A 10,322-nucleotide genomic window follows, 5' to 3' on the forward strand; every position below is an offset into this window, starting at 1 on the left:
AGCTGAGGCCTATCAAGACTCTTTCTCTGCTTCACCTCCATGTAACTGTCACCAGGCAGTTCCTCTGGCTGTCAGGGGCTCTGTATGTGTGTGCTGATACCAGAGTCAGAGCAAGAGCCCTGATCCATTGGCCCTTCACGCTCACTCTGCAGAAGAATGCCCTGGCAGATCCTTCACCAAAAGCTAGTGACTTTGCGAAAGTGATGCAGTCCTTGTTCTGGCTAGGCTATACCATCTTGTGAGCCCAAGCAGAGTCTCCAAACATGTTGGATTCTGCTGCTGCTGAGAAGACACACACCCCAGGGTGCTAGCTGGGAAATGAATGCAGAAGCAAGACACCACAGAGAGGTTGGACACTTGGGTTGTGTGATTCAGGACACACTGGATAAGTCCAAGGGTGGAAGGAAGAACAGGGAGGAGAAGACTGAATTCTAAATAACATCTCAGAAGGCCAGAGTCCCATTAGATGGGCTCTGGATTGAGCTTTTCTGCCAGGAAGGTATTCACAAAAGCCTCTACAATGGCAGGGGTGATCTCCTCCCACGTCCATCACATACTCAGTCAGTGCTGACATGTCCAGGATAGTAAGCAAAGGGGCAGCCTCAGGAGGGTTGGTGTAACCTTGCAGGAAGTCAATCATGTCATCCTCCCCAGGTACAATAAATGGAAGTGATGCTCCTTCTCTTTGGCTTTGCACTTGGCAACGATTTTCTCAGCTATTGGCTGAATCAGCTGCTTGGCTTCCTGGGACTCTCTGTCATCCTCAGAATCTACAAAACGGAGGAGGTAGGGGCCAGTTGAGCTGCACAGTGTTGGAGTCAGAGAGCTTCAGCATGGGCTTGGGTGCCATGGGAACTCCCAGCTATCCTCGTCGTTAAGCACCTCCACTCACCCCGCCACATGATCACCTCGTCCTGTGGGTCCAGCATAATGAGCATGAGGAATGCCTTGGATTCTATACAGCCAGTTGGGGTGTGACCTCCAGGCCTCTTCAGTATAGGGGATAATGAGTCAGAACCTTTCACTGAAGTACTGTTTGAAGGATTCTTCTGATCTGTCTTCACCGACTAAGATAATCTCAAAGTTCTGGCCTGCCTCCTTGATCTTCCAATAAGATTCCACAAGGACCTGGGTGAGGCTTTGGCAGGATGAACACCCATGTGCAGAGAAATAGGGTCCTATGTAAGACCTTTCCGGGCTGCTGCTCTCCTGGAACTGTGAGTCATTTCTAAGGAAGGGACCTGCAATGATTTCCCTGAAGAATTTAGGTCCCCAAGGGAATTCCATACCTTCGGGGTAATCTCAGATCACCAGCAGCACATTCTTTCACACAGGCTTTCCAGTGGTGGCATCTATGAATATTAGCAATGGAATATTGGAAATTTGGTATTTGTTCCAAAGTTTCTGTACTTCTCCTTGTAGAGCAGTCCCAGCCAAGGCATGCCCCGCATGAAGTCCTACCACTGCCACTGGTCATTCTTGCTGTTGCTCATCACCAGCTTCTAACCAAGCTGCTCCTCCAAGAAGCCCACCATCTTGGCCCACCACAATCCCAGCGCACAAGAAGGTGGGTAGGCAGGCAGCGGCGACCCTGCTTCCTCTGTGCATGTGGCCTGGACAGTGATAATTCTTAATCGCAACAAGGGTGCTGGTGGGCACTCTGATGCCAGGTTCAACTCCCTGTCATGGAGAGCTGTAGCTGATTTTTTATCTATTTACCTAAGAAGCAGCATGCAAAAATAAGTGAGCATCACTTATTTGTCTTGGTAGTATATTAGTCCATTTTCACACTGCTATAAAGATACTACCCTAGACTGAGTAATTTATAAACAAAAGAGGTTTAGTTGACTCATAGTTCTGCATGACTGAGGAGGTCTCAGCAAAGTTACAATCATGGTGAAAGGCAAAGGGGAAGCAGGCACCTTTTTCACAAGGTGGCAGGAGACAGAGTGTGCAAAGGAAACTGCCGTTTTTAATATCATCATATCTCATGAGAACCCCCTCACTATCATGAGAACAGCATGGGGGCAACTGACCCTGTGATCCAATCATCTCCTACAAGGTCCCTCCCGTGACATGTAGGAATTAAAATTCCACACAAGATTTGGGTGGGGATACAGAGTCAAACCATATCATTCAGCTCCTGGCCCCTGCCAAGACTCATGTCATTTTCACATTTCAAAACACAATCATGCCTTCCCAACAGTCCTCCAAAGTCTTAACTCATTCCAGAATTAACCCAAAAGTTCAAGGCCAGAGTTTCATTTGAGACGAGGCAAGTCCCTTCTGCCTATGAGCCTGTAAAATCAAAAACAAGTTAGTTACTTCCAAGATAAAATGGGGGTATAGGCATTGGGTAAATGTTCCCATTCTGAATGAGATAAATTGGCCATAACAGAGGTGTTACAAGCCCTATGCGAGCCTGAAACTTGGCAGGGCATTCATGAAACCTTAAAGCTCCAAAACAATCTCCTTTGACTTCATGCCTTACATCCAGGGCACACTGATGCAAGGGGCGGACTCGCAAAGCCTTGGGCAGCTCTGCTCTTGTAGCTCTGCAAGGTATAGCTCCTGCACGGTTTCCTTCAAGAGCTGGTGTTGAGTGCCTGTGACTTTTCAATGTGCACAGTGCAAGCTGTTGGTGGATCTACCATTCTGGGGTCTGAAGGATGGCGGCCTTCTTCTCAGGGATCCACTAGGCAGCACCCCAGTGGTGACTCTCTGTGGGAGCTCCAACCCCACATTTCCCTTCTGCATTGCCCTAGTAGAGGTTCTCTATGAGGGTTCTGCTCCTACAGCAGACATCTGCCTGATGGGTGTTTCCATATATCCTCTGAAATCTAGGCGGAGGTTTCGGAAGCTCAACTATTATCTTCTGTGCACCCACAGGCCCAACACCACATGGAAGTTACCAAGGTTTGGGGCTTACATCCTCTGAAGCCACAGCCCAAGCTGCATCTTGGCTCATTTTAGCCATGGCTGGAGTTGGAGGGGCTGGGACACAGGGCACCAAGTCCCCCAAGGCTGCAGAGAAGCAGGGCCCTGGACCTGACCCATGAAGCCAGTTTTCTCTCATATGCCTGCCATACCTGTGATGAGAGGGGCTGCCACGAAGGTGTTTGAAATGCTCCACAGATATTTCCCCATTGTCTTGGCTTTTAATAGTCAGCTCCTCATTACTTATACAGATTTCTGTAGCCAGCTTGAATTCCTCCTCAGAAAATGGGTTTTTCTTTTCCACCACATAACCAGCCTGCAAATTTTCCAAACCTTTATGCGCTACTTCCCTTTTAAACATAAATTCCAATTTCAAACCATGTCTTTATGAATGCATATAACTGAATACTTTCAGAATAAGCCAGGTTACCTCTTGAATGCTTTGCTGCTTAGAAAGTTCTTCCACCAGATACTCTAAATCATCTCTCTCAAATTCAAGGTTCCACAGAGCCCTAGGGCAGGGGCAAAATGCCACCAGTCTTTTTGCTAAAGCATAGCATGAGTGGCCTTTACCCCAGCTCCCAATAAGTTCCTTACCTCCATCTGAGACCACCTCAGTCTGGAATTCATTGTCCATATCACTATCAGCATTTTGGTCAAAACCAAGTCTCTAGGAAGTTGCAAACTTTCCCACATCTTCCTGTCTTCTTCTGAGCGTTCAAAAGTATTTCAACCACGGTCTGTTACCCAGTTCCAAACTCACATCCACATCTTTAGGTTATCTTTATAGCAGTACCCCACTTCTATTACCAGTTCTCTGTATTAGTCCATTTCACACTGCTATAATGATACTACCTGAGACTGGGAAATTTATAAACAAAAAATGTTTAATTGACTCACAGTTCCATATGGCTAGGGAGGTTTCATCAAACTTACAATCATGGCAGAAGGAGAAGGGGAAGCAGGCACCTTCTGCACAAGGTGGCGGGAGAGAGAGAACACACAAGGGAAACTGCCACTTTGAAAACCATCCGATCTCGCGAGGATTCCCTCACTATCGTGAGAACAGCATAAAGAAAACTGTCCCCATGATCCAGTCAGCTCCTATCAGGGCCCTCTCTTGACATGTGGGCTTTAAAATTCCACATGAAATTTGGGTGGGGATACAGAGCCAAACCATGCCAGGTAGTAAGCATTCTAGGATAATGGAGGAAAGGATAAAAACATGGTTTTAACCCTGTGTACCTTGCAAAAGAAAAACCTTCAGATTTGTACTCTTGGGCCAGGGTTTCTCAACTGTGGCATTATTGTCATTTTGGGCCACATAGTGTTTTTCTTGTGAAGGGTTGTCCTGTGTGTTATATGAAGTCTAGAAGTATCTAAAGTCTCTACTCAGAAGATGCCAGTTGTAGCTATACATTGAGACAGCCAAAAATCTCTCTGGACATGCCAAGTGTCCCATATAAGCAAAATTGCCCCTTTTGAGAAACACTCTCCTAGATGTATCTTATCTTATAAGAACTTTTACAACAGCTGTAAATGGCTTCCTGTTATCCTCCCAGTTATCACCATTAATTAGACTTTTTGTCTGTTTCCAAATTGCTCCACACTTTCCCCAAAGTATCAGGTACTCTGTGTATCATTAAAGACATTATTCTCATAATTAAATACCAAGAACTTATGCTGAAATGGTTTAGTAAAGACTACTAGGGTTCTCTGCTTGTTACAATCTCTTTTTCCTAAAGGTTTCCAAAATTCTGGTTTATCTTAGCCTGACAATAAGTTAGCATTTAACTGCTCAGCTGTTGGGCATTCTCTTTTATAGGCAGGGCTCTCTGGAGAATTGAGTTGTTCACAGAAAATACCAATGGGACATCTGTAGTATTCTCTTCTCTGCTTTGTCTCTCCCTTGACCCAAATTCTCTGCCAGCATCAGCTTCATGGTACAGTAATTGGAGGCCCAGAGAAAGATAGTTTATCCTAATGACACAAAGTGGTTACTAACTTACATGTACAGTGTTCTATGAATGGATTTATGCATATTCTTTTAAAAACGTGTACATAGCTTTATATACAAAAGCTGGGAAGAAAACAAACTGGAATTTCCTTTGTCCTTCCTTCCCAACTCTGCATTCTAATATTAGTTTAAATTTGATCCACTTTCATCTTTACTTGGAAAGTATGAATTTAAAAAGTACAGCTTTCCAATTTTCCTTTCAAGATATGCCACGTAGTTAAATGCTCCTCAGGCTTCTAATAGCAGAAAATATCCATTATGTTTTGTTTGTGACAATCAGGGTGGAGAAAATAATGTTTTGGCTCTTCTAAGGAAGAAAGGGCTTCTGGAAAAATGCTAGCAAGTGTTTAAATAATTATAATCACACACATAAAATTAAGTATTCTTAGAAATGCATTATGGTGCTTTTTTTTTTACTGGGTAGGGTAAATAAGGAACAGATTTTTATTTTTATTTTTTTTAGTTTTATTAGGGACATTTTATAAATCACAATGCAGTGAACCTCACCACATGAGTCGAGCTGGCCCACTGCCACTACTCAGCTATGTAAAAGCACCAGCTCTCCTTTGAATTCCGAGAACAGCTCTTGGCCTGTGAGAACATCTGGGGCTCAAAGTTTTGGAAAGAAATAGTTCAGGTCCCTTTAGAAGGGCTCTCCCTGTGGTGGGAACTGGAGTGTGCACACACTTAAAAAGGATTTTGCAGTACCATTGGCCAGAGGCATTGGCTTAGAGCTCTAGCACCAGGGAAGATCAATGTGAGACCAAAACAAATCCCCAAGAAGCTTCATGAAGTCATTCAGTGGGATTCAGGGGCCCAGAGTATGTTTTGTATATCTTCTCTATTCTTTTTCTATGTGTTTTCTTAGGGAAAATGAGTGTATTGTGGCTGATGGGTCCTTGCATTCTCCTAAAATAGTGATGAAAAAAGGAAGACAATCTGAAAAAGGCGGGGGCTTAAGGGTGTACTCAGAGGAGCCCAAGCAAAGCTGATTCCACATATAAAGTGCTGCCTCGTGAATTCTGACAGTAATTTTCAAAGCACAGAATGTAGACGCTAACAGGCAAATAGTCTTGTCTGACAGTTATATGGGGGAAAGCCACTCATGAACATAGAACTGGTGGTTGTCTAATCTACCAGATAAAAGCTCCCTTAACTGCACCCCTGTCTATTCACTTGGAGGGCTCTGCCCCATCCGCTGCCAATAATGGCATGTCCTGTTCCTTGTGGAGGAGGGAGAAACCGGAAAAGGTGGGTAGAGAGAGGTGTACACACACCCAGGCAAGTGTATATTTATCTTCAGCAAGAATATTTTCTTCCTGACTCATTCCGGATGCTTTACGATGAAGAGAGATAGTATTCATTAAACATAATTACCTGAATGATTTTAATTACCAGTCATTAAGGAGAGATACAGTCTTGTATTTTCTTAGAAAATGGAGCACTTAGGAAATCATGTTGCCCCTTTCTCTGATCTTTCGGCTTTACAAAGATGCATGTTATGGAGTGAAATTTGGATAAAGCTGTGGGAGCTCTGAGGTATATAAAATTAAATTACACTGCCAACAAAATAAGATTTATTTGCCTCACCCTGGTCCTCTCTTTTGAGACTCAAAGGCCCTGCCAAGTGCCCCGAAATGCTTATTTCTGAGAGCCCCCACGTGGCATAGGTCATTAACCTTTCCTTTGGAATCCAACATTCTTCACTATCTTTGCTGCCACCTTGCTTTATGGGTCCAAAGTCACCTTGCTGTGACAGTGCCTTAGTGCAATGTTCTCAATGACATGGATGCTGTGGGTCTGACTTGGTGAATATTGAGTACGACTACAGTCTCTAGAACTCAGGAAATGTCAAAACTGAGCTGTTATAAGCCCTAAAATGTGGTGCATCTCCCTTTCCCTTTTCACACTGTACAAGAGGGCTGTGTGGCATTGCCAATAATTCACAAAAAGTTCTTTTCATTCCACTTAATATTCATTTCTGCCTACGACTCTATTGGACTTTTTGGGTGACAAAGAAAATAACAGACATCGTACTCATTGCTTGCTGTAGACTCAGTCTCCCATTGAGCTACTTTTGAGACACCTTTTCTCTGGATAAGTCTTCCTCAGGGAATGCTTAGGTTCCTTATGCAAATGAACTTCTGACAGGCTACTTCCCAGGCATCCAGACAAATTAAAGTAACAGAGTTTGGGTTAAAGCTCAGATCCCAGCTCCTACATATTAGTTGTAATTTGAGGATATTTTAATACATTCTATTTGAAAATAAAATCAAGGGAAAAAATGGGACAGCAATCTGTATATGCAAAATCTGTATATTCTACAATAAGAGAACAGGACAAGCCAAGATGAACAATCACCTAACATTCCAATTTTGTTTTGTTTTGTTTGGTTTGGTTTCTTGGTTTGTTTTCAGTCAGTCTTAATTAAGGTATATATTCTTTCCTAATGAATATTTATTGGAAATGTAATGTTTTGTTTTCAGCAAAATAACAGACTAATTATTTAGTAGATATGTTTGCAATTTCTGGCTGACTAAATAAATGTATCTACATTTCCTTCTTTCAAATTAGCTTTATATGAATCATTAAAGACCAAGTGGGTCCAGGAGTTCATTGGCATTCTGAAATATTATTGTGTTCATTTTATAGCTGGATATATAAATTTCAAGATCTGTAGAAAATACTGGCTGGCTTATCTAACATTCCTTCATATAGAGAACAACCATTTATATTTATCTATAGAGGACAAGATAAATTGATTTTAAAACGAAGACACTTTATCCTTCAGTAACTTCTGATTCAGTAATTTCAAATCTTTTAGTCACTTTCGAATCACCAATAAGTCAGGTTTGGCTGAGTTTTAGTGTGTTTTATTGCAGTCTGCTGAAACTGGCAATCCATGTCCATCATACACAATAACTGTGCATTTAGTGACATAGTTGAATAACACAGTCACTACCCATAAAATATGACAGAAACTTTCCTGTAGCTTCCTTGTCCTATCTCAAGTGTTCTCATGGACTGGAGTATGGATATGTTATCCTTCTTTGTTACTGAGCCACATAGTGAATGACAGATCTATTCACCCAGCTCTAACTAGCTGCTTACGAGTCCATTTATGAAATTTAGGCTGTCAGTAACAGCAACCAGAAGTTCTGAACAAGTAGATAATAAAATGCTTGCCTGTCAAGATGATTATAATACAACTTAAGATTGACTTTGGAGCTATCAGTGACATTTCTACTGGGCTCTTCCCTTCCTACAGAAGTGTGTGTATGTATGGTATCACCTCCCTATCACCTCCAACTCTCATAAAGAATATCTAAAGACTTCCCAGTCTTGGGGAAATCTGACAAGAGACAGAATTATGAGAGTCATCTTCTCTGTGTTCATGACATTTTAGTTATTTTATAAGCCAAAACCTAAGAGCATTTTTCATGTCTGTAGTGCTATTCACAGGAGGCAGGGTGGGAGCACCAAATCCCGACCCTGTGCTGATTGGTGTGAGCCCTGGATACTGGACAATGGGAGAGACCTGAGACCTTCCCATATCATACTAAGTAAAAATGCTGATAAAACCCTCAGGGATTCGGCCGGGCCTGGTGGCTCACGCCTGTAATCCCAGCACTTTGGGAGGCCGAGGCAGGTGGATCACGAGGCCAGGAGATCGAGATCATCCTGGCTAACACAGTGAAACCCTATCTCTACTATAAATACCAAAAATTAGCCGGGTGTGGTGGTGGCAGGCGCCTGTAGTCCCAGCTACTCGGGAGGCTGAGGCAGGAGAATGGCGTGAACCTGGGAGGCGGAGCTTGCAGTGAGCCGAGATCCTGCCACTGCACTCCAGCCTAGGCGACAGAGCAAGATTCCATCTCAAAAAAAACCCAAACAAACAAACAAAAAACCCTCAGGAATTCAATGCTTTCAAGGGGAAAAAACCAATGACACTCCTGTGGTGTCATTCAAAAGGAAACTAATACGAACAACAACAAAAAAAACTAACAAAAAATGGTACCAGGGAAATCTGTGAGCTACGTCGTAACCCCTGGCAACAAGCGTACACCAACTCCACTTCCTGGCCATTATTCACGCCTGATGTTCTTGGAAATGTGTGTTTTGCCCCATCCATGCTTAACAAAACAACTCTCTACAGGATTATTCCATATGATTAGGTCTAAAGGTTTTTCCAATGTAACTAAAATATAAGCCCCCGACGCCCCCAGGGGTAGGGACTTCTGTTTCTTTTATTCATTGATGTGTCTCCAGTACTCGTTAGAGTGTCTGGCACACATCAGTGCTCAACAGATATTTGTGAATACATAAATGAATCCTGTGGCATATTTTATTTCTATGAGGCATTTGACAGCTTTGAAGAAGATTTGAATTTGCTCCCTCAGCGTTTAGGCCACTGCAGTTTTCTGCTTTTCTCCCTACCTCTCTAACTACATGTTTTTTGTTTTTTGCTTTTTGTTTTTTTGGTTTGTTTAATTTCCCAGCTCTTCTTCCTCCCATCTCCTTTAATTACTCCCATTCTTAAAAATCATATTTTTGTTCAATTTTTAAAAATCATGCCACAATAAGAATAGATTTCACCTGGACCTCTGTTACAGGAGCTTTGCTTGTAAATTAAGCTAGTATAAGCATAAATACGGAAGAGGATTAGGAGGCACTTACTGGTTACTTAAACTGAAAATTACAGAAGGAGAGTTAGTCCAAAGCGCAGCTAGATTCAGAGATGGTGGAGTTGGCTGTTTCCTGAAATTGCACGGTGGCCCCTGGGAACTTCTGAACTCCATCCTCGTTATTCCCAGTTCAGTTAGAGAGAAACTGCCTCCCTGCTCTTTCTGACACACACGGCAGTCGGAAATGAGAGTGCATTGATTGCTTTGGTGTGTACTTCAGAATCTACCCAGGAGTCCTGGGTATGGAGTCATTCTCAGTTGAAATACATGGGCTGAGAGTTGGCAAGGGTTATGCCCCCAAAGCGAAAATCTGGGTTGCCTGGATTCTTGGCTAGCATCTTAAAAGATGCGTGTCATAAGTAGACGATGTAGTTAAGGCCACTACAATGGTTAGTTTTGTTGCGGGAGGATATTTGGTAATGTCAGGAAAAAAGATACGAGTTGTTTTTTTTTCCTTGAGATGGAGCCTTGCTCTGTTGCCAGGCTGGAGTGCAGTGGCACGATCTCGTCTCACTGCAACCTCCATCTCCCAGGTTTAAGCGATTCCCCTGCCTCAGCTTCCCAAGTAGGTGGGACTACAGGCATGTGTCACCATGCCCAGCTATTTTTTTTGTATTTTAGTAGAGACAGGGTTTCACTGTGGTGGCCAGGATGGTCTCGATCTCCTAACCTCGTGATCCGCC

At 43.1% G+C, this 10,322-nt stretch overlaps 1 pseudogene; it reads right to left on the reverse strand.

Annotated features, from left to right (window-relative positions):
• Positions 1–462: 462 nt before the first annotated feature.
• On the reverse strand, positions 463–1,008 carry LOC105502842 (annotated as a pseudogene).
• Between the last annotated feature and the right edge of the window lie 9,314 nt (positions 1,009–10,322).

The sequence above is a fragment of the Colobus angolensis genome, unplaced genomic scaffold, assembly GCF_000951035.1.
Source record: "Colobus angolensis palliatus isolate OR3802 unplaced genomic scaffold, Cang.pa_1.0 Scaffold81, whole genome shotgun sequence".
Lineage (NCBI taxonomy): Eukaryota > Metazoa > Chordata > Mammalia > Primates > Cercopithecidae > Colobus > Colobus angolensis.